This window comes from Crocodylus siamensis, chromosome 10 (assembly GCF_052110815.1).
Source record: "Crocodylus siamensis isolate JL-2025a chromosome 10, ASM5211081v1, whole genome shotgun sequence".
Classification (NCBI taxonomy): Eukaryota; Metazoa; Chordata; order Crocodylia; family Crocodylidae; genus Crocodylus; species Crocodylus siamensis.
In genome coordinates, this window is record NC_143404.1 from 40,862,044 (window position 1) to 40,887,604 (window position 25,561).

The window sequence follows — 25,561 nt, forward strand, 5'->3', positions numbered from 1 at the left end:
TTTCATAGATGTCATAGATTTCATAGACATTAGGGCTGGAAGGGACTTCGGGAGATCATCGAGTCCAGCCCCCTGCCCAAAGGGCAGGAAGTCAGCTGGGGTCATAGGATCCCAGCAAGATAAGCATCCAATTTACTCTTGAAGGTGTTCAATGGAGGTGCTTGAACCACCTCCGCTGGCAGACTGTTCCAGACCTTGAGGGTTCGGACAGTAAAGAAATTCTTCCTTATGTCCAGCCTGAAACGGTCTTGCAGCAGTTTGTGACCGTTCGACCTCGTCATCCCTTGGGGCGCTCTGGTGAACAAAAGCTCCCCCAGATCCTGGTGGTCACCCTTGATAAATTTATAGGTGGCCATCAGATCACCCCTGAGCCTACGCTTTTCCAGGCTAAAGAGTCCCAAGGCTCTCAGCCTGTCATTGTAACATCTGTTTTCCTGACCTCTGATCATGCGCGTGGCTCTCCTCTGGACTCTCTCAAGCTTCTCCACATCCTTCTTGAATTGTGGAGCCCAAAACTGGACGCAGTACTCCAGCTGCGGCCTCACCAAGGCCGAGTACAAGGGGAGAATGACGTCCCCGGATTTGTTCGAGAAGCATCTATGGATGCAAGCCAGCGTTTTGGTCGCTTTACTAGCCGCAGCATCGCATTGCAGGCTCATGTTCATCTTGTGGTCAATGATGACCCCCAAGTCTCTTTCTTCTGTAGTGCTAACCAACGTAGCACTGCCAAGCCTATAAGAGTGCTGCAGGTTTTTCCACCCAAGGTGGAGAACCTTGCATTTTTTGGTGTTAAACACCATGAGGTTCTCATCTGCCCATTTGCTGAGATTGTCCAGGTCAGCCTGGATCACCCGCTTATCTTCTGGCGTGGATGCTTTGCCCCAAAGTTTGGTGTCATCGGCGAACTTGGCCAGTCCACTCCTGACTCCAATGTCCACATTGTTAATGAAGATGTTGAACAGTATGGGTCCCAGGACAGAGCCTTGAGGGACCCCACTGGTCACAGGGCACCACAATGAGTGACTGCCATCAATAACAACCCTCTGGGTCCGACCACGGAGCCAATTTCCCAGCCAGCGGATCGTGGTGGAGCCAAGGCCACAACTGGGCAGTTTGGTCAAGAGGTGATCATGGGATACCAGATCAAAAGCTTTTTTGAAGTCAAGATATATGACATCAACCTCTTCTCCCTTGTCCAGGTGATAGGTCACCTGGTCATAGAAGGAAATGAGATTGGTCAAACAAGACCTACCCGCAACAAACCCATGCTGGCTGTCCCTTAGAATGTTAGCCTGGGCCAGTCCCTCAAGGATGGTCTCCTTAATAAACTTTTCTAGGATCTTCCCCAGGATAGAAGTCAGGCTAATGGGCCTGTAGTTAGCCGGATCCACTCTCCTGCCTTTTTTGAAGATCGGCACCACATTGGCCTTCATCCAGTCTTCAGGCACTACACCAGAGCAGCAGGAGTTTTTAAAGATCCGTGCCAAGGGCTGGGCTATGACGCTCGCCAGCTCGAGTACCCTGGGGTACAGATTTTCAGGGCCAGCTGACTTGAAGGTATCCAGCTTCTCAAGATGTTCCTTCACAAGGTCAGCATTTATGGAGGGTAGGGGATCCCCATCACCCGGATCTCCCTGTCCCATAGCGGGCATGGGTGTCCCATGGGGCTGATGAAAGACTGACGCAAAGTACCCATTTAATAGGTTGGCTTTTTCCTGGGCGTCAGTTGCCAGTTACCCCATCTGGTTCAGCAGGGTCCAATGTTGCCCTTGCTTTTCCTCCGGCTCCCCACATATCTGAAAAAGGACCTTTTGTTGTCCTTGATGCTCGAAGCTAGTTGGAGTTCAGTTGCAGCCTTGGCTTTCCTGGTTTGCTCCCTGCAGGACCGGACCAGTGCGGAGTAATCCTCCTTGGAGGTGAATCCCGTCCTCCATCCTTTGTAGGCTTTCCTTTTTAGCCACAGGAGGTCCGCTAGGTCCCTGGAGAGCCAGGGGGGCTGCTGTGCCTTCTTGCTGCCTTTCCTCCGTGTTGGAATAGATTTAGCTTGTGCATTGAGGATCGCTTCCTTGAGAAGCAACCACTCTTCTAGAACTCCCATCTCCCTGGGGTTATGGTCCCTGAGGGCCTGACTGACTAGCCTCTTGAGCTTGTCAAAGTCAGCTTTCCTGAAGTCAAGGACTTCAGTGTTGCTGACTGACTTGCCAGCTTTACGGCGGATGGTGAAGGTGATCAGCTCGTGGTCGCTGTCACCCAACTTCCCATCAATCACTAGGTCGCCGATTAGGTCGTCCCCAGTAGCCAGTACCAGGTCAAGCAGCGCTTTGCCTCTCGTTGGCCCATAGACTTCTTGAGTCAGGTAGAGGTTCATCCACACACGAGAGAAAGCTTTGCGACCGCTCGGATTTTGCTGAGTGATCTTCCCACGAGATGTCTGGGTAATTGAAGTCACCCATGACAACCAAGGTCCTGGAGCAAGCAGCCTCAGTCAGTTCCCGGGCGAACTCCTGGTCAAGCTCGGGACTTTGAGTGGGAGGTCTGTCGTAGACTCCCACCGTTGTGTCCCCTGTGCCGTATTCCCCACGAATTTTTACCCAGAAGGTCTCTAGCTGTCCATGCCGGTCGCCAGCATCAGCTTGCAGGGACATGTAGCTTTCCTTGATAGACAGCTACACCCCCGCCCCTTTTGTCAACACGATCCCTCCTGTATAGTGTATAGCCCTCTATACCTGTGGTCCAGTCATGGGTGAAGTCCCATCAGGTCTCCGTTATCCCAATGACATCATATTTCTTTGCACTGAGCAGGAGGACGAGCTCGTCCTGCTTGTTGCCCAGGCTCCTGGCATTAGTGTACAGGCAGGCAAGTGTGCCCTTGGGGGCTCTTGCCTTGCCCACAGATTGTGCCAGGGCTGGGGCAGGGGTGGACTCCCTTAAGTACCTTGGTCTGCTGTCTTTGCAAGGGTCGCTCTGCAGGCCAGCAGTGGCAGTAGTCCCCCCATCCCCCAGCGGGCTTAGTTTGAAGCCCGGTGAAGCAGGTCAGCCAGCTGAGAAGAGCCTCCTCCCCAGGGGAGAGAGGTGGAGGCCATCTCTTCCCAGCAGCTCGCTGCCTCTCTCGCTATCTCTTGCATATTTTCTGTTCCTTCCAACATTTGTCTATCCCTTCCTGGCTCTAAACATTGCTTTATTTTTGCTTTAATACATTTTAAGGCCATAGTGAGCATCTAATCTGACTATATTACAGACCACAAAATTTCACATTGTGATTCTCCATCAAGCCTATACTTTTCATATAAGCCAATGCATAATTTTTAGAAAAAGATTTAGAATTTTTGTTTTAGAAATCTAGCTTTATGGGACTTTAAATGAAGGATAATTTACCCAAGTGCTACATTAGTTTTCCCAGTGGTTAATTACCCTATTTAAAAGTGTACATGATGGGGGAGCAGTACAGACAGAAGTGCAGCTCCCAACTGTAACTTGGAATGATTTTTACAAAGTATTCTCAGTTACAACATTACCCCAGACCAAACAGAAGTGCACTGTTGGTTTCAGGGGGAAAGGCAATCCCATAGCAATGGCCAGGGCTCTCTGCCAGTGCTCACTGTTCTCATAATGGGAGGGGGGAAAGACAGTGGAGGAAGCTCATTCTCAGGGCTCCCCAGCTGGTGCTGAAGGGTGGGACAGGTGAATTGGAGCCCTGCAGGTGGAGGGGGGGCTCCAATACACCCACCCCACCCTCCGGGGTGGGGCTGAAAACCCCCCAGACTGAAATCCCTTTCCCCCCTCCCATGCTGAAAACAATTACAGGCTGGGTGCTAAGCAGACACAAGTTACAAAAGATGCTACATTTTTAAATATCTTTATCTGAGACCTCATGCAATGAGGGGTCAGATTTTTCACCCAATCTGCCATTTTTTAAACTGTCTGCAGCCAAGCACTTGTGTTTGGTCACAGCTATACATGGCTTCCTGTGGCCAAGTAGGGCTAAAACTGTCACTTCTGTCTGCACCCCTTCTTTCCAATCTGAATTGTATATAGCTTCAACTTGAACACAACAGATCTTGCTTGGTAGCTATCTATCACATTAAATAGTCCTCTGCCATCAGAAATCTTCAGAGGCAGGTACCGGTACAAAATGGTCAGCCAGCTTTATCACCAGGGATCCTGGTTTTCTCTAATTATAAAAAAAATCCCCAATTTTTGGGTTAAAAAAGTAACCCCAAATCCACATTTTTCTGGATCAAAATGAAACACCACTAATACACAGAGAGAGAAAGGCATTTCATTAGGTCAAGAATAGATTACTATGGGATTAATTAGTAACACTTTCACTGGATGTTGATTCCCCATTTACAGTTATTGCTGAGATCTTTGACAAGAGTCACACTGATAGAGATGAATCAGTCTACCATCATTTCATTTTTTATGTAGAGCCTCTTTATTAACCTTTCCATTATATTTCCCAGGATGAATATCAGGCTAATTGAACTATACTTTGAAGGTCTTCCCTTTTGCCTTTTTTAATTACCAGGATAATATTATTAATATTATTAATTACTGGCAGAATATAAAAACATTGCTCAGGTATGCAGGGATGAAGTCAGAAAGGCCAAAGTGCAACTGGTTTTGTAGTTAGCAAGGGATGTGCAGGGTAACAAGAAGGGTTTCTACAACTATGTCAGTAGCAAGAGCAGGATCAAGGAAAGTGTGGGTCCCTTACCGAACGGGAGAGGCAACCTTGTGACAGAGGATGTTGAAAATGCTGAAGTGCTCAATGCCTATTTCACCTTAGCCTTCACAAGCAAGGTCAGCTCCCAGATTACTGCACCTGGCAGCACAATTTGGGGATGAGGTGAGGAGCCAACAGTGGCAAAACAACAGGTTAAGGACTATTTTAAAAAGCTGGACATATACAAGTCCATGGGGCCAGATGGGCTGCACCCAAAGGTGCTGAGGGAGCTCGCTGATGTGATTGCAGAGCCACTGGTCATCATCTTTGAAAACTCATGGAGAACAGCAGAGGTCCTGGATGATTACAGAAAGCATACATAGTGCCCATATTTAAGAAAGGGGAAAAGGAAGATCCAGGGAACTACAGACTGGTCAGCCTCACCTCAGTCCCTGGTAAAATCATGGAGCAGATCCTCAAGGAATCCATTTTTAAGCACTTGGAGGAGAAGGCAATTAGGAACCATCAGCATGGATTCACCAAGGGCAAGTCATGCCTGACCAACCTTATTGCTTTCTATGATGAGATGAATAGCTCTGTGGATGGGGGGAGAGACCAGTGGATGTGACATACCTTATTTTTAGGAAGGCTTTTGGTACAGTCTCCCACAGCATTCTCACAGGCAAGCTAAGGCAGTACGAGTTGGATAGATGGACTATAAGGTAGACAGAAAACTGGCTGGACCACCAGGCTCAAAGGGTGACTCAATGACTCAATGTCTAGTTGGCAGCTGGTATCAAGTGAAGTGCTCCAGGGGTTGATCCTGAGGCTGATTTTGTTAAATGTCTTCATCAACGACCTGGAAGATGGCAGAAAGTGCACCCTCAGCAAGTCTGCAGATGACACCAAGCTGGGGGGAATAGTAGGTACGCTGGAGGGTAGGTCTAGGATTCTGAGTGACCTAGACAAATTGGAGCGTTGGGCCAAAAGGAATCTCTTGAGGTTCAACAAGAAGTACAAAGTCCTGCACTTAATATGGAACAATCCCATGCACCAGTACAGGCTGGGGCTGACTGGCTGGGCTGAAGCTCTGCAGAAAAGGACCTGGGGGTTACAGTGGATAATAAGCTGAATACGAGCCAGCAGTATGACCTTGTTGCTAAGTAGGCTAATGATATACTGGGCTGCATTGCTAGGTGTGTTGCCAGTAGGTCAAAGGAAAAGATTATTCCCCTCTATATTGCACTGGTGAGGCCATATCTGGAGTACTGTGTTTGGTTTTGGGCCCCCCCACTACAGAAAGGATATGGAAAAATTGTTGAAAGTCCAAGAGAGGGCAACAAAAATGGTTAGGGGGCTAGGGCACATGACTTACGAGGAGAGGCCAAGGGAACTGGGCTTAGTTAGTCTAGAGAAGAGACGACAGAGGGGATTTAAGAGCAGCTTTCAACTACCTGAAGGGGGGTTCAAAAGAGGATGGAGCTAGGCTGTTCAGCGGTGGCAGATGGCAGAACAAGCAGAAATGGTGTCAAGTTGCAGAAAGGGCATTTTAAGTTAGATATTAGGAAGAATTTTCTCACTAGAAGGGTAGTAAAACACTGGAACAGGTTACCCAGAGGTGGTGGAAGCTCCATCCTTGGAGGTTTTTAAGACCCGGCTAGACAAAGCTATGGTTGGAATGATCTATTTGGGGATGGTCCTGCTTTGAGCAGGGGGTTGGACTAGATGACCTCCTGAGGTACCTTCCAACCCTAATTTTCTATGATTCGATGATTATGTGAGAGGCAAGAATTCTTGCGAGTGATATCTTTTATTGGACTATGGTTGGTATAGACATAGGCAAGCTTTCAGGTATCACAATACCCTTCCTTAGGCACCTATAGCATGTGTTTCTCAGGTTCCTGAGGAAGAATATTGTGGTATCTGAAAGCTTACCTATATCCATACCAGTAAGTCTCAAACAGGGTGCCATGGCACCCTGGAATGCCTTGAGATCCTTTCAAGGGTGCTACAGGGTGCCACAAACTGTTAGAACTGTTAGATAAGCAAACAGCATTCACAAGATAAACCCAAAGATTTCAAATAGAAGTCCATAGCTGGGGTCTTTCTGACTTCTTTGCAACAGAAAAATTGCTCTGTTATTTTTCTGCAGTCAAAAGAAAAAAAGAATGAAAACAAAGAGTCAGTAATTTCCGATGTGTGCTGTGAGCCCATCCAGGAATACCCTGAGTCTAAAAAGGTTGAGAACCACTGGTCTATACCAACCATACAGTTGGTCCACTGAAAGATTTCACCCACAAGAATTCTTGCCTCTTGCATATCTTCTAGATCATCAGAGCAACATCACCACTTCAACACTACCTGGTAATATTAGATTTTTCCAGTAAACATGGACTTCCCTCACATTCAAAAAATGCTAAATATCTAATATCAATGGCTCAGAGGACAGTTTGCCATTTCGTTTAAAACTCTAGCCTTTCCTGAACTTTTAAAAATATTTAACTTTAACTAAGCATCTCTGATTGTCCTTCTTTGCTTTCTTCCTGCATGATATCTGGGCAGACTAAATGGAGCTCACTCTGCTATTGTCTGGCAGGGTGAGAGGTCCAGCAAAGCACTATAAAACGTGCTTAATTATGAGCAGGTAAGCAAGTAAGAGCTAATGAAGTGATTGGGACTAATCAGAACCTAAATTTAAACAAATGGTTAAATATTTGGCAATTAGGGATTTAAGCACCCATCAACTTGCAGAAATGAGCTCTACATTATAAGCAGATAAGCTGTCAGACTTCCAGAGGGGTGGCTAAACCAGACTCAGTATTGCTGCAGACTGACCACTCCTTTTTGTCCTTTATTGTCAACTAAAAGCGAAGAAATAAACCTTTTTCATCACAGACATTCACCTGGATTTTTCTGGTAAAGCCTCTATTCTAAGACAGACCTAAGGGACACTGAGCATTTGCCCTTGAAAATAGCAGTTCACAAGATGCCCTGATAAATTTTACTGTCTTTCTGCAGAGAACAGGAACAAAACAACCTGATATAACCTATGTTTATTGGTATCCCCCAAACTGCAATCTATCACAGACACTTGAGACTGTGAAGCCCTATAGTGTGGGTTCTGGGATATTGTCCTAGGTTTTGTCCAGGTAGGGACAGTTTCAAAATGTTCACTCTCATTAGTTTCAAAACTGTAATGAATAAATACATAAATAAATACAAATAAATAACTATCCACATTTCCATTTAGTAGCAAAAAAAAAAAAATCCCTATGTCCAACACTACAGCTGGAAGAGAGGAGGTTTTTTTTAAAAAAGGCACTGAGAATAGGAATAAAGTTTAAGAATTGGATTTATTATGAAAAATGCATTGCCATTTTTGAGCTTTCGATAGCCTTTCAAAGGTAGAAGCTACACAGCAGAAGAAAACATAACTCATGCAAATATTAGTATTGATAACACAGACTACTGGAGTTTCATCAATGATGTTATCAACCTCCTCTTAATATTCTTGTTAACACTGTGGTCAGAATGTACGTAATAAGTTTCTCTCTCAAAACTCTATAATTAGTTTATGTCATGCCATCAAACCTATAGTATATATGTTTTTTCCATTAAACCACTATCCTTTTCATAATTTGATTTTTATAAGAATACATGCAGTGCAACCACAAGGAAAATTCCTTTTAAGTCAGTTACTCATATTTTTCCATTTATATAAGGTATTGAAATTCATGCAGATATTTTATAGGCCATCAAGATTTGGTGACTGGCTATTACTGAATGTTTAATAAAAGAACTAAATAAAAGAAATCAGAGGGTTAAATGATGACTGCAACTCCTGTAATGACTTAATTAAATTTTTATTGAGTACATAAACCATGATGTCACTTTTAGCCAACCATACTCACTTTCTATGCATGTTAAAGACTGTGGTTTCTCTCAGTAGAATATACTTCTAAATAAGCTGGACTTCTACATTAATAAGGGGGAGCAGGTCTCATGTAACACACTCAATAAATTATCCTTCCATTTTTAAACAAATTCCATGAGTTATTATAAATTTGCCATGCACTTTTTATGACATAATAAAAATGTTACCTTAAGGATTACTTAACACATATTACAAGTGTTACAGCAGGCAATTGCAAGGGGGCAAAGAAAACAAGCAGTCCCATTACAGGGACAAGTCCTGGACTATACACCCCTGGAGAAGCAACTTTCAATATTAAAAACAAAAAGCAGCAGCTTTAGCTTAGTAAAATATATTAATAATGGAGATAACAAAGTTAAACAAACATAGAAATAAATGCATCTAAGAGGCAAACATTTTAAAAATGAAATATGACTTTGGGGATGGAGTAATATCTTAGGCAATAAAAGCTACATTTAAAGATATATCACACTGTTTTGTGATGAATATAGTCAACATTGCAGAATTTCAAAGAGTAAGAAAAAGAACCTCTTTTTTAAAACAGAAGAATTAAAGAAATTCAAATCAGGGCTCTTCAGGAACAGTTAGTTTCCTTTATGACTCCTGTCTGCCTTCTCAGCATTGGCACAATCTAGCTTGCAATGGTGATAATTTCACTGACTCCTTTATACATCATTATTAAATATAGTTACCAGAGAATTTCAGCTGAATTTCTAGCTGCTAATAAGGACAACCATAAATGCTAGAGTTCTCTTAGGTTCCTACCTCTTTTACATTCTTTGGACCACTCCATCTCAAATCAGTTATCAGAATAAGGTAATCTATGCACTGATACCTGTATCTTCATGAACCATGAATTCAGGAAGCCTGCAAGTCCTCATATCTCCACAGCCCCTCAATCCCCCATCCCATACATTTACAGGGTCCTTAAAAAGAAAGGAAATGCTCAGCTAAGGTAGCCTCTTTTGACATGCCATAATGTTAAATTCACCATTTTTACTCTCATTAATGAACTCTCATGTATCTCCAGCATATACAACAATACAATGCAACAGACACAGACTGTACTCTTCACCCTCACATTAGTATGCAAAATCTTAACTTCCAACTTCTGCAAGATCCACATGCATGTCTCTTAAATATCTGTACACAAGTAAGGTCTACAAAATATTATTTTCCTCTAGGGAAATATGAAGTCCAAGTTAACATTTTTCTTTCTAATGTGATGGTTAGGAATTTGGGACCTGCATAGTGTTACTGTACATGTTGGAGGTTCAGAAAAATTAGAGAGCTGCAGTTTCAAAATGAAGTGAATGTGATATATGAGTTAAGTCACTTGAATAATTTGTTAAACTAGACAGGTCCTTGAGATTACGTGCTTCAGAGGCTCACCTCAAAGATCATCTAGTCCAGTGGTCAGCATCCTATGGCCTGCAGGCCAGATCCAATCTACAGAGGCATTTGATCCAGCCTGTGGTGTTTCAGTGGCAGAGGGCTTTGCCCAAACAACAGGGAGAAGTAGCTGCAGCTCTGGCAGTAGCAATGTGGGCTAGGCTGGAAGCAGCTCATGCCAGGAGTTAAGCTTTATTAGAGTGGCTCCCAGCTCCAAAACAGTGTTGAACCTGGTCTAGTTAAATCCTCTTCAGAAATGTGGGATTTATTGTACCTAAACCCTCCCAAGACAGATGCTCTCCAGCCTTTTTATGAAAACTTGCAAGGTAGGATATCCTACAATATCTCTAAACAGGATTCCATTGGTCTGCTATTCTTACAGAGAGGACATTTTTGTTCACATACAAAACCGGCCATTGAATTTTATCCAGCAGTTCTTGATACAAGTCCATAAATAATGGTTGAACTAGACCTTTTATAATGAGACATCTATAGACTTCACAGAGTTAAGGTAAGAAAGTGTAGCAGAAAGCCCCCTTCATATATCTCCCTTCTGGACATTGATATAACTGAAGCCCCTTCTTGCCTGCAACCCCTCCCCTCCCCCCCTCATTTTGTGCATTTCTTTTCCTTCTAAGTATTGGCAGAGAACTAGCGCACTCATTGCATGAGTGAGTCCCTTGAGTGAATGTGAGTATGTATGATGATCAGTAGGTAATTAAATGACAAAGCAAGAGCCTCTGGCTGTTAATTGACAATAGACTAGCCAGGGAACTTACCATTACAAAACTCTACTCTGCGTACCATTTTAGGTTAATCAAGCGAAGGAACTGATTCCTGGGACTGAGCACCCACCCTATTAACTATTCCTGTAACCCATGACAAAAAAGCCATTGAGTCAGTCAAGTCAAGGGTGGACTCCCGAAACTCCAGGTACCAGCAGGCAGAGACCCCTGTCACTGACAGCTGTCATGCACTACTCAAGACCCACGTGGGACAGCGACCTCCAGATTGGGCAGCCAAGATGATGCTGGGATATCACACAAGTCTGCCAGAAAAGGATAAAAGGCAGTGAAGCGCGATCCCCAGTGGCACCCTCTTGTCCAGCACCTGAACTACCAAGACAGAAGGAGAAGCAGGCAATCCCATTCTGGAGAAGACATCATCTTGAAGGAAGCTGACCACCAACAGCAGATTCCAGGGCCTTGGATAGGTAGATATACTAACACCAGTGCTCTTACAATCACTACAGCAGCTACTATACACTATACTACATGGGTTTAAATGACATGGGTTTGAATGAATGTGTGTGTGTTTGTGCATGCGCATGCTAAGGTGACCAGTACCCCTCATAACCCCCCAGAATTTGCATTTATAATTTTATTAAAATTTCACACTCCATCTACTAAACTAGAATTTATAATGACCCTGTGAGTTGGTCCTTTGTAGCCAACAAAAGGACCATTACAATATCTAGTCTGTCCGTCTATATCAGAAGTCATCACATTCGATTAGGTTACCTTCATTTGAGCATAATGACTTGTGTCTGGATAAAACATATATATATCCCAAAAAAGACATGTAGATTTATTATTGTGGCAGATAAGTTTCATCAGTGTACAGCAGCTTTAATGCTAAACCACTGGAGGCTATACACATACTTGCAACTCCCCTTCCCCTCTGCCCCCCAGTGCTGAACATAAGTATGTGAGCCTGCAGAGAGAGTGCAAAGCACACCACAGGAAGACATGCCAGTGAACTTTGCACCCTTCAGCCCATGATCTATGAAACCATAGTGGACCATAAGCTAAACAGTGGACTATAAAATGAATACAAACCAACAACATACTCTTGTTGCAAAAAAGCCGACAGCATACTGGGTGGTATAAACAGGAGTGTCAATTGCAAAGCAAAGGAAGTGATCCTTTTGCTTTACTCAGCACTGGTGAGGTCTCATCTGGAGTACTGTGTCTGGTTTTGGGCCCCACACTTCAAGAAAGATGACTCTTAAGAGTGTCCAGTGCTGCAGCATAAATATGTGTACAAATGCCTTTAAGATCTAGAAGTGGCAACCTATAGCCCACAGGCCAGATCTGACTCTCCAAGAAGTCCAAGATGATCATAGCCTGGGGCAGCATGAGGGCTCCGGCAGCATTCAGCTGCATTGAACTGCCCATCCCCTCAATAGTACTCTTCATCAAAACCTTCTCTCTAACTCTCTAATGCCTGTGCTTACAGTCTAGCTGCAGAGGGGCCAAGCATCTACAGTGAGGGTAAGTGCAGGTGGCTTGAGTTCTCTGGTGGGCAGAGATTTGCCACCCACAACAGAAGGGCAAGCTTTGACATGCAGTACTGAAACGCTGCTAACCCGCTTTAGGGTATCATCTGAATAGTGGAAATGGCAGTCCAGGGGCCTTTCAAACCTTAAGATTTCTTTTACAATACTCACAGAATTAAATCCAGAATAAAACAATAATGTTACTGTTAAAGCGAAGAGCAAGGTCTGCACAACACTTATTCAAGAAGATGATGCAGTAAATAACCAGAACACCAAACACTATAAAACAAGCACTAAAAATGTGGAACAGTGAGCACAGTGCTGGCTGTACTCCCTGATATACACCTACAGCAATGGGAGCCAACCTTTTTTGGTTGGTGTGTCATAAATTTACCCTACACATTTTCTGAGTGCCACTCCAGTCCCCTTCCATTATTTGATCTCCTAGTCTGTTCTCTGCTTCCTGCCCTATGCTCCCTGCCTGACATGTTGCTCTGCTCCTGCCTGTCCCATCTCTGATCCACCACATGCTATACACACAGGCTGCCCACACCACTTGTGGCATGTGAGCCACATGTTGTCCACCCTACTCTACAATAAGCATGTCTGCTGCTCCAGGAACTGCTTCATTCTGTCCTTCATGTGATTGCTTGCCTCCCATTTCTTCTGAACTTTTGGGGGATATATTCTTTCCACACCCAGTCCCATCAATCAGTAGTACCCCCTCTTCTCTTGGCCTCCATGAATACGTCCTCCCACATTCACTGTTTCCTCCTTTTCATCACTGCTGCACAGTGGCAGGAGACTCACCGATTGAGGACATGTCAACTGAAAACACTGATAGTGAAGACAGGGAGAATGTCATATATACAGTGATAAACCAAGGTGAGGAGATAGCAGCTAAGATCTTTTCTAACAGTATCCTTTACTTATACAGTTACTATGGAGCTACTCTGCCCACAAAACCTCCTTGGTGTCTGAGCCTGTTTTGCTGCTGTGATGGCAAGTTGCTTTAGTTGATGATCAGAGTGTTTCTCTACGTTCCAGGGGTGGGTAGGAAATCCAAATGGCTCTGTAGGACTAAGCAAATAGTCTATAAAACCTGCAGACTGTTGTGCAAATGACTGATGCCTGTCTGATGGGAGCTGTTGCAGGAGGTAGGAGGCTACTTAGGGCACTTCTCTGTCCTGCTGATGTAAGTAATGGTGCTTACTGAGCTGTTCAGCCAGTGGCTTGGCAATATGTCTGACAAATGTCTGACAGCCAGGGGCAAGCGGGGCTCGTGGTGGGAAGGGGTTAACCCCTCTCTGAGTGGGAGGAGGCAGCTGCGTGGAGCCCCGCTGGGTCAAGCCCCCGCCCAGGCCCCTACTTGGCCCAGCCCCCCAGGGAGCCACGTGACCAGAGCTGTGCAAACAGGCTTTGCGAACAGACTCCTACTGCCAGGCCCTTTTCCCCCGGGAGCTGGAGGGTAGACCACCGTCTCCCTCCAGGACACAGGAGGACTCCAAGACCTCCCACTCTGTCCAGTCTGGGGCATGGACCAAGGTGGTCAAAGGCCCTAAGACCCGCCGCACCAAGGTCCCTGCCCCACCGGAGCTTAGCAACATGTACGCACCTCTTGCAGCCCCAGCAGAGCCTGCTGAGTTGCCAGCTCCCACAGACAACACAGGCACTACTGTAGCTACCATTCCCGCTCTCCCCAAGACAAAACGTAAGGTGTTTGTTGTGGGAGACTCTATCCTAAGGGGGACTGAGGGGCAATCTGCCGCCCTGACCCCTTAGCCCAGGAAGTCTGCTGCTTTCTGGGGATCTGCGTCCGGGACATTGCGGAGAAGATCCCAAAGCTCCTCCAGCCCACAGACCACTATACTATGCTCCTTATTCATGTGGGCATGAATGACATGGCTCAGAGCACTCCCAGCTGGGTCACGAGGTGCTACAGGGATTTGGGAGTGGGGCGTAAGGGTCTGGGGGCACAGGTGGTCTTTTCTTTGATCCTCCCAGTCTCGGGCTATGGGCTGAGGAGGGAGAGGAGGATCCACATAGTCAACCAAAGACTGTGGCACTGGTGTCATCGGGAAGGCTTTGGCTTCCATGACCACAGCCCGCTCTTTGGTGAGAAAGGCAGCGAGCTGCTGGGAAGAGATGGCCTCCACTTCTCTCCACCGGGGAGGAGGCTCTTCTCAGCCAGACTGGCTGACCTGCTCCACCGGGATTTAAACTAAGCCCGCTGGGGGATGGGGGGACTGCTGGCCTGCTGAGCAACCCTTGCAAAGCCAGCAGACCAAGGCACTTAAGGGAGCCCACCCCTGCCCCAGCCCTGGCACAATCTGCGGGCAAGGCAAGAGCCCCCAAGGGGACACTTGCCTGCCTGTACACAAATTCCAGGAACTTGTGGAACAAGAATGAGGAGCCCATCCTCCTGCTCAATGCAAAGAATTATGATGCCACTGGGATAATGGAGACCTGGTGGGACTCCACCCATGACTGGACCATGGGTATAGATGTCTATACCCTTTACAGGAGGGATTGTGTAGATAAAAGGGGTGGGGGTGTAGCTCTCTCTGTTAAGAAAAGCTACATGTCCCTGCAAGCTGATATTGGCAACCAGAGTGGACAGCTAGAGACCCTTTGGGTTAAAATTTGTGGGGAACATGGCACAGGGGACACAATGGTGGGAGTCTACTACAGACCTCCCACCCAAAGTCCTGAGCTTGACCAAGAGTTCGCCCAGGAGCTGGCTGAGGCCGTATGCTCCAGGACCACGGTTGTCATGGGTGACTTCAATTACCCAGACATCTCGTGGGAAGATCACTCCGCAAAATCCAAGCGGTCACAAAGCTTCTTCCCTCTACCTGACTCAAGAAGTCTATGGGCCAACGAGAGGTAAAGAACTGCTTGACCTGGTACTGGCTACAGGGATGACCTAATCAGCGACCTAGTGATCAATGGGAAGCTGGGTGACAGCGACCATGAGCTGATCACCCTCACCATCCACCGTAAAGCTGGCAAGTCAGTCAGCAACACAGAAGTCCTTGACTTCAGGAAAGCTGACTTTGACAAGCTCAGGAGGCTTGTCAGTCAGGCCCTAAGGGACCAGGACCCCAGGGAGATGGGAGTTCAAGAAGAGTGGTTGCTTCTCAAGCAAGCGATCCTCAATGCACAAGCTAAGTCTATTCCATCTCGAAGGAAAGGCAGCAAAGGGCACAGCTGGCTCTCTAGGGATCTAGCAGACCTCCTAAGGCTAAAAAGAAAAGCCTACAAAGGATGGAGGACAGGATTAATCTCCAAGGAGGATTATTCTGCACTGGTCCGGTCCTGCAGGGAGCAAACCAGGAAAGCCAAGGCTGCAACTGAACTCCAACTAGCTTCGAGCATCAAGGACAACAAAAGGTCCTTTTTCAGATATGTGGGGAGCCGGAGGAAAAGCAAGGGCAACATTGGACCCTGCTGAACCAGATGGGGCAACTGGCAACTGACGCCCAGGAAAAAGCCAACCTATTAAATAGGTACTTTGCGTCAGTCTTTCATCAGCCCCATGGGACACCCATGCCCGCTGTGGGACAGGGAGGTCCTGGTGAGGGGGATCCCCTACCCTCCATAAATGCTGACCTCGTGAAGGAACATCTTGAGAAGCTGGATACCTTCAAGTCAGCCGGCCCTTACAATCTACACCCCAGGGTACTCAAGGAGCTGGCGAGCCTCATAGCCCAGCCCCTGGCACGGATCTTTAAAAACTCCTGCTGCTCTGGTGTAGTGCCTGAAGACTGGAAGAAGGCCAATGTGGTGCCTATCTTCAAGAAAGGGAGGAAAGTGGATCTGGCTAACTATAGGCCCATTAGCCTCACTTCTATCCTGGGGAAGATCTTAGAAAAGTTTATTAAAGAGGCCATCCTTAATGGACTGGCCAAGGCCAACATCCTAAGGGATAGCCAGCACGGGTTTGTTGTGGGTAGCTCTTGCTTGACCAATCTCATTTCCTTCTATGACCAGGTGACCTATCACCTGGACAAGGGAGAAGAGATGGATGTCATATATCTTGACTTCAAAAAAGCCTTCGATTTGGTATCCCATGATCACCTCTTGGCGAAACTAGCCTACTGTGGTCTTGGGTCCATCACGATCCACTGGCTGGGAAACTGGCTCCATGGTCGGACCCAGAGGGTTGTAATTGATGGCAGTCACTCATCATGGTGTCCTATGACCATGGTGTCCCTCAAGGCTCTGTCCTTGGACCCATGGTGTCCATGGTGTCCCTCGAGGCTCTGTCCTGGGACCCATACTGTTCAACATCTTCATTAATGATGTGGACATTGGAGTCAGGAGCAGACTGGCCAAGTTCGCCAATGACACCAAACTTTGGGGCAAAGCATCCACACCAGAAGACAGGCGGGTGATCCAGGCTGACCTGGACAATCTCAGCAAATGGGCAGATGAGAACCTCATGGTATTTAACACCAAAAAATGCAAGCTTCTCCACCTTGGAAGAAAAACATGCAGCATCCTTATAGGCTCAGCAGTGCTACGCTGGCTAGCACTACAGAAGAAAGAGACTTGGGGGTCATCGTTGACCACTTGATGAACATGAGCCTGCAATGCAACGCTGCGGCTAATAAAGGAACCAAAATGCTGGCTTACATCCATAGATGCTTCTCAAGCAAATCCCGGGACATCATTCTCTCCTTATAATCAGCCTTGGTGAGGCCAAAGCTGGAGTACTGCGTCCAGTTTTGGGCTCCACAATTCAAAAAGGATGTGGAGAAGCTTGAGAGCGTCCAGAAAAGAGCCACATGCATGATCAGAGGTCTGGAAAACAGACCTTACGACGACAGGCTGAGAACCATGGGGCTCTTTAGCCTGGAAGAGCACAGGCTCAGGGGTGATCTGATGGCCACCTGTAAGTTTATCAGGGGTGACCACCAGGATCTGGGGGAACGTTTGTTCACCAGAGCGCCCCAAGGGATGACGAGGTCGAACGGTCACAAACTCCTGCAAGACCGTTTCAGGCTGGACATAAGGAAGAATTTCTTTACTGTCCGAGCCCCCAAGGTCTGGAACAGCCTGCCATCAGAGGTGGTTCAAGCACCTACATTGAACACCTTCAAGAGCAAATTGGATGCTTATCTTGCTGGGATCCTATGACCCCAGCTGACTTCCTGCTTTTTGGGCGTGGGGCTGGACTCAATGACCTTCCGAGGTCCCTTCCAGCCCTAATGTCTATGAAATCTATGAAATAAGGCAGAAATAAGGCCACAGACCTCCAGAAACTACAGCAACCAGGAGTGATTTAAATCATCAAGTGAAAAGCCTCTATTTACATCACTGCTTTTAATTAACTTTTTCATTATACTTTAATTACTGTACTTACTCACATACTATACATACCTTTCTCAACAAAATTAGCCTTCCAAAATTGGTATGAGTATCTTAAGTGAGGAATTTAATTTTTCTGCCCAGAGAAGCAGTGCTGGTATATCCATTCAGGCAGCACTGAGGGAGTCAACTGACTTCATAACTCATTATAAACTATTTGATTTCTGCTAATAGCTTTTCACTGAACAGGTGGTAATGACCCATTCTCCTTTCTAATGCCCCACTAATCATGCTAACCTTTCTTTGGCAATTGTGCTGTAGAACTTGTAGTTTAGAACTTGCAATTCCCCCTCTCTATTCTGCTGTTTCACATTCCTGCAGACTGTTTTCAGGTATTTTCAAAATCCTAAATCTGCCCAGAGTCCAGTTTTCAGCAGCAGCTAGTTTCAGCTTTAGGTTGAGCATCCATGAGCTGCTGCTGACAATTCAGTTGTGAAAGAGTTAAAACTCTAGGTTTTGCCTGGTCAAGAAATTGAGGGTAAGTGAGCTGAAAAGTACGCTGTCCTTGCAGTATGCAGCCATAACTCTAATTTTTTCCCCCGCTTCATTCTGCATTCCCCAAAACAAGGCCTTATTGGGGGGGGAGGGGGGATGTGAAAAATACAACATTTTCTAAAGAAAGGTGCATTCTCATTGGTTGAGATAACCATTAAATAGGAAGATTTGTAACTATATAGCGCTTTTATATGAAACTGAGTACAACTTTTTGCTACCTAATGGGGCATACCATAATAGTACACAGTTTAAAGCAGATGTATAGCTTAATACTTTCGGATTCATATCAAGTGTACATTTTACTATGTTATGAAATAATATATTCATTTTTTGCTAGATAAACAAACGTTTTGCTTATGTTTTGTGTCAAGGAGTTTCCTTATAAGAGTCAGCCAGATGGACTCACAGAATGATCCTCCTTAGATATATATGGCTTCCAAGAGCCTGAAGACAGTCAGTAACCTCACTACTGCTTTTCTGGGAGAGCTTTCCACCAACTTATCTACTTCAGCAACCCACTTGTCAGTACGAGTCCAAAACCACAGACTAGTCTCTGCTGCTTCTCTGGGAGAACTCCATTTACCTTGGCACTCTCTCTTTGCCACACAACATTAAAGAAGCACACAGAAAAACTCTAATGTACTAGCTCACTTTTGGACATACCCTATCTTTCTCAAGCACACAAGGATCTACCCTACACAATGGCTGCTATTAGCATGGCGCAAAAAACTCTGGCACAGTATGTACCAGAGTTTATTGCTCCCGGGCGCCACATTTGAATGTGCGCTCAGGACTGCAGCACATTGCACTGGGTCAGAGCAACCCCAGCTGGCAGGGGACCCCAGGGGTCAGCCTGCCAGCTCAGAACTGCTCTGACCTAGCTCAGTGTGCTGCAGTGGGGCTCACTGGGGCATGAGGGTACTCCAGCATGGATCTAGCTGACAGGCAGCCCCCTGCACTGCCCCAGCCAGCCCCACCATCATATATGTGTGCTCTGCTACACATTAAAGAACTCTGCCACAGGATAGTACTTGTATTTACAGAAGCCTTAAAACAATTTTACCTCTACCTCAACAAGACAGGGCATTTTTTTCCAGGAACTTTTCTTTTCAATGCCCTTTGACCACAAAACAGCACTTAACTCCAAACTTTCATTATTTATTCTGTGGCTACAGGTAGAAAGGGCATTAAATATAACCATATATAAGAAAGAAATACTTTGGGAGGGGCAAACAACGAGGGAATTCAGGGAATAAACATATTAGCACTGTGACCTTATCATAGTGGCACTACCTGGTAGCAGTTTCAAGTGTCCTTACTGCTTTCCATCTGCTGTGTCAGGTTCAGGCAATTCTTTCCATAAGACAGAAGACAGGCTGTCAAGTGAATTTTCGATGTCAGTGTTCATATCCCTCTTACTCCTTCCAGAACAGGTTTTCTTCTTCCTTTTCTGTTAGATGCCTGGAAAAGGTTTCCCCTGGCATGCAGCAGACTTTCATTGTCCTCTTGAAACAAGTCATGCTGTTGGGTCCTGGCCAAGGATAGCATCCAGTTTCTTCTAGAAGGGACATATAACTTTCAACTACCTGTTGTGCTGGAAGCAAGCAGGTATTGCTTCAAAGCTGGGCTTTGGATGGCCCCCTCATACAGAAGGCTGAGAAGCTTCAACACCTCCCCACTGGGTCCACAGGGAGTTTGGCACTTTGTAGACATCTTTGCCTGACCAGCAGGCATACTTGCAGATTTAATCACACATACATCCTGCCAGTACTTATACATATACTGGAAAGGAATGAGGATTTTAAAAAAATGGCAGGCTGCTTTTAACATAGGGGACACACTTAAACACAGTTTGCAATTTGGCCAGGGGAGTTTAAACCAGTGTCCAGAGAGGTAGGCAGGAGAGAGTGCAAGATGGCAGCTAAAAGACTACTAAAAGCACTAAACGGTGACCTAGTAAGGAGGGCTTTAAACTAGATTCACCAGGGGATGGAGGCCAAAACCCTGAGGTAAATGGGGATGTGGGTAACCTAAAGGGAAGTGCAAGCAGGAAGGAGCAACAGGAAAAACGTTCTCATTCTTCCCAAAGTAGGGCAATTGGCTTGAATGTCTGTATAAAAATGCATAGAGCCTGAGAAACAAACAGGAAGAAAGGGAAGTTCTCGCAGTCATAGATTGTAAGGCCAGAAGGGACCTTGGAAGATCATTGGGTCCAGCCACCTGCACAAAGCAGGAAAGATAACTGGGGGTCAGGCAATCCCAGCGAGGTGACTATCTAGTCTCCTCTTGAAGATTTCCAAGATAAGTGATTGCACCATCTATGGAGGGAGCTTATTCCACAGTCTGGGCACTCTGACTGTGAAAAAGTTTTTCCTAATGTTGAGCCAGAATCAGTTTTCCAGGAATTTGTGGCCATTACTCCTAGTTTTCCCCTCAGCTGCCCTGGTGCACAGTTGCTCACTGAGCCCTTGATGTAGTCTCCTAGTGTAGCGGTAAGCTGCTACCAGGTCCACTCTTAGCCTTCGTTTCCTCAGCCGGAAAAGTCCCAGATCCCTCAGTCTTTCCTTGTATGGCTTGCTGTGTAAGACTTGGATCATACAGATGGCTCTTCTTTAGCTTTCTCTCAAGCTTGTCCTCTTTCTCTCAAGCTTGTCCACATCCTTGTTAAAGTGTGGTGCCCAGAACTGAACACAGTACTCCAGCTGCAGTCTCACCAGTGCTGAGGAGAGAGAAAGAATCATCTTCTTGGTTTTGCTGGAGATGCATCGATTGATGCACGCCAGAGTATTATTTGTTCTACTGGCTACAGCATCGCATTGCCAACTCATATAGTTTCATAGTTGGTAGGGTCGGAAGGGACCTGAGCAGATCATCAAGTCCAACCCCCTACCATGGCAGGAAAGAGTACTTGGGTCAAATGACCCCAGCAAGGTGTACATCTAACCTCCTCTTAAAAACCCCCAGGGTAGGAGCAAGCACCACTTCTCTTGGAAGTTGCTTCCAGATCCTAGCCGCCCTGACCATGAAGTACTGCTTCCTGATATCTAGCCTAAATCTACCCTCTGCCAGTTTGTGACCGTTATTCCTAGTCACTCCTGGTAGTGCTCGGGGGAACGGGGACTTCCCCAATCCCTGCTGATCCCCCCTGACTAGTTTGTAACAGGCCACTAGATCCCCCCTCAGCCTTCTCTTTGGAGGCTGAACAGGTTCAGGTCCCATAGCCTCTCCTCATAGGGCCTGCCCTGCTGCCCCCTGATCATGTGAGTGGCCCTCCTCTGGACCCTCTCCATGTTGTCCACATCCCTCTTGAAGTGCGGTGCTCAGAACTGGACACAGTACTCTAGCTGCAGCCTGACCAGTGCTGCATAGAGGGGGAGGATCCCCTCCTTGGACCTGCTTGAGATGCATCTGTGGATGCATGACAAGGTACGGTTGGCCTTCCTGACTGCCTCCCCACACTGCCGGCCCATGTTCATCTTGGAGTCAATGATGACTCCACGATCCTTTTCCACCTCTGTACTGACAAGAATGGAGTTCCTCAACCTGTAGGTATGGTGCCCGTTGTTCTTCCCCAGGTGCATCACTTTGCACTTGTCGGTGTTGAATCCCATCCTGTTCTCATCCGCCTACCCTTGTAACCTGTCTAGGTCCAATTGCAGCCTATTCCTCCCTTCTAGCGTTCCCACATTCCCCCACATCTTAGCGTCGTCAGCAAATTTGAACAGGGTGCTTTTTACCCCCTGATCATAGAAGGCCACCAGGTTGGTCTGACAGGACCTGCCGCTAATGAACCTGTGTTGGTTGCCCCTAAGCATGATCTCCCCTGCTGGCCCCTCGTGGATATGCACCAAAATAATTTTCTCAAAAACCTTGCCTAGGATCGAGGAAAGGCTAACTGGCCTATAGTTTCCCAGGTCCTCCTTCTTCCCCTTTTTGAAGATGGGAATCACGTTGGCCCTCTTCCAGTCCTCTGGCGCCACTCCAGAGCACCATGAGTGCTCGTAAAGCCGTGCCGGGGTCCTGCAATGACCTCAGCTAATTTCCTTAGTACTCTAGGGTGGAGATTGTCCGGACCAGCTGACTTGAATACATCCAGTCCCTCCAGAAGTTCCCTAACTAGTTCCTCACTAACCCTTTGCCCAGGTGTGCCTCCCCTGGGGCTGAGGGGGGCCAGTGGGGGGGGTGACTGTTTCAGTCCTTGCTCAGGAAAATGGAGGCAAAGAAATCATTAAATATGTTGGCTTTGTCATCTGGTGTGACGACCAAATTTCCTAACATGTCTTGCAGGGGTCCCACATTACCCAGAACCTTCTTTTTGCCCCCTATGTATTTAAAAAAGGACTTCTTGTTGTCCTTGATCCAGGAAGCTAGTCCCAGTTCCATCTCTGCCTTGGCCTTCCTGACTTTCCCCCTACATCCCTGAGCAACTGCAGTATAGTCATCCCTGGTGATGGCTCCTCCTTTCCATTGGGTGTGCGCCTCCCTTTTAGCTAGGAGACATTCCGGATGCTTTTGGTGAGCATTCTTGGCAACAAGGGCACACTGGCAGGACAAATTATGCTGAGGGGAAACCAGCATGGGTTCGTGGCAGGTAGATCGTGCCTGACCAATCTAGTCTCTTTTTATGACCAGGTCACAAAACGCCTCGACGCAGGAGGAGGGGTGGATGTCGTATACTTGGACTTCAGGAAGGCCTTTGATGCGGTATCCCACCCCATACTGGTGAACAAGTTAAGGGGCTGTGACTTGGATTACTGCACAGTCCAGTGGGTGGAGAATTGGCTGGAGGGTCGCACCCAGAGAGTTGTGGTGGATGGGTCGGTTTCGACCTGGAAGAGTGTGGGCAGTGGGGTCCCGCAGGGCTCGGTGCTTGGACCGATACTCTTTAATGTCTTCATCAGCAACTTGGACGAGGGGGTGAAATGTACTCTGTCCAAGTTTGCAGATGACACTAAGCTGTGGGGCGAAGTGGACACGCCGGAGGGCAGGGAGCAGCTGCAGGCAGACCTGGACAGGTTAGACAAGTGGGCAGAAAACAACAGAATGCAGTTCAACAAGGAGAAATGCAAAGTGCTGCATCTAGGGAGGAAAAACGTCCAGCACACCTACAGCCTAGGAAATGACCTGCTGGGTGGCACAGAAGTGGAAAGGGATCTTGGAGTCCTAGTGCACTCCAAGATGAACATGAGTCGGCAGTGTGACGAAACCATCAAAAAAGCCAATGGCACTTTATCGTGCATCAGCAGATGCATGACAAATAGGTCCAAGGAGGTGATACTTCCCCTCTATCGGGCGCTGGTCAGACCGCAGCTGGAGTACTGCGTGCAATTCTGGGCGCCGCACTTCAAGAAGGATGCGGATAACCTGGAGAGGGTCCAGAGAAGGGCCACTCGTATGGTTAAGGGCCTGCAGGCCAGGCCCTACGAGGAGAGATTAGAGAAACTGGACCTTTTCAGCCTCCGCAAGAGAAGGTTGAGAGGCGACCTGGTGGCTGCCTATAAGTTCGTCAGGGGGGCACAGAAGGGAATTGGTGAGTATTTATTCACCAAGGCGCCCCCGGGGGTTACAAGAAATAATGGCCACAAGCTAGAGGAGAGCAGATTTAGATTGGATATTAGGAGGAACTTCTTCACAGTTCGAGTGGCCAAGGTCTGGAACGGGCTCCCAAGGGAGGTGGTGCTCTCCCCTACCCTGGGGGTATTCAAGAGAAGGTTGGATGTGTATCTAGCTGGGGTAATGTAGGCCCAGCACTCTTTCCTGCTTATGCAGGGGGTCGGACTCGATGATCTATTGAGGTCCCTTCCGACCCTAGCATCTATGAATCTATGAATCTACTGTTGGCTCCTATTCAGTTTATTGTCCACTGTAATTCCCAGGTCCTTTTCTGCAGATTCGTTGCTTGGCCAGTCGGTCCCCAGGCTGTACTGGTGCATGGGATTGTTCCATCCAAAGTGCAGGACTTCATATTTCTCCTTATTGAACCTTATGAGATTTCCTTTGTTCCAATCCTCCAGTTTGTCAAGGCCTTTCTGAATCCTAGCCCTACCTTCCAGTGTACCTATTACTCCCCCAGCTTTGTGTCATCTGTGAATATGAAGTAGATAAGTTGGTGGGAAGCTCTCCCATAAAAACAGTAGTCATAGTTCTGTGACAGCCAGTTAGAAACTGGCTGCAGGATAGGACCCAGAGAGTTGTAGTGAATGGATCTGTGTCATCCTTGTGAAAAGCGGGCAGTGGTGTCCCGCAGGGATTGGTACTTTTCAACATCTTTATTAACAATTTGGATGTGGGGGTGAAGAGCTTACAGGCCAAGTTCGCAGATGACACCAACCTATGGGGAAGCATAGTTATGCTTGAAGATAGACTACAGATACAGGCAAACCTAGACAAGCTAGCAAATTGGGTGGATCAGAATCTGATGAAGTTCAACTTTGAGAAATGTAAAGTGCTCCACCTTGAGACAAGCAACCTCCAACACAGGCTTGGTGGCACCAAACTGACTAGCACCATGAATGAAAGGGACCTAGGGATAATAATAGATCACAGTATGAATATTGCACCCAGAGAATGGTGGTGGACAGGTCATTTTTGACCTGGAGGGATGTGGGCAGTGGGTTTCCCCAGGGCTCAGTCTTTGGGCCTGCACTGTTCAACATCTTCATCAGCGACTTTGACGAGAGGGTAAAAAGCACCTTGTTCAAGTTTGTGGATGACACTAAGATGTGGGGAGAAGTGGGTATGTTAGAAGGAAGGGACAGGCTACAACTAGATCTGGACAGGTTAGAGGGGTGGGCGGATGAAAACAGGATGGGTTTCAATATTGACAAGTGCAAGCTACTGCACCTGGGGAGGAAGAACCAGCAGCATACCTACAGGCTGGGGAACTCCCTTCTTGTCGGTGCAGAGGCATAAAAAGATCTTGGAGTCATCATTGATGCCAAGATGAACATGCGCCGCCAATGTGAGGACATGGTCAGTAGGGCCATCCTCACCTTGTCATGCATCCACAGATGCTTCATGAGCAGGTCCAACTGTGGTATTGATGCCTACACAGTGGATGGGTAAAAAATGAGCTGATGGGGTGCACCCAGAGAGTAGTGGTGGATGGGCTGTACTCAACTTGGTGACTTGTGAGCAGCGGCGTACCCCAGGGCCTTGGGCCCACACTGTTTAACATCTTCATCATCAACTTGGACAAGGGGGTGGAAAGCATGCTGTCCAAGTTTGCTGATGACACTAAGATATGGGGCGAGGTGGACACACTTAAAGGGAGAGAGCGGCTGCAAAAGTGGGCAGACAAGAATAAGATGGGGTTCAATGTAGACAAATGCAGGGTGGTGCACCTTGGGAGAAGTAATCAACAGCATACATACAGGCTGGGGAGTTCCCCTCTTGAAAGCACAGATTCGAAACGGGATCTTGA

At 46.8% G+C, this 25,561-nt stretch overlaps 1 protein-coding gene across 1 annotated transcript in view; it reads right to left on the reverse strand.

Moving 5' to 3' along the window:
* Window positions 1-25,561, reverse strand: part of UQCC1 (ubiquinol-cytochrome c reductase complex assembly factor 1) — a 180,355-nt gene that overhangs the window by 17,991 nt on the left and 136,803 nt on the right. The gene's annotated exons all lie outside the window — the stretch shown is intronic.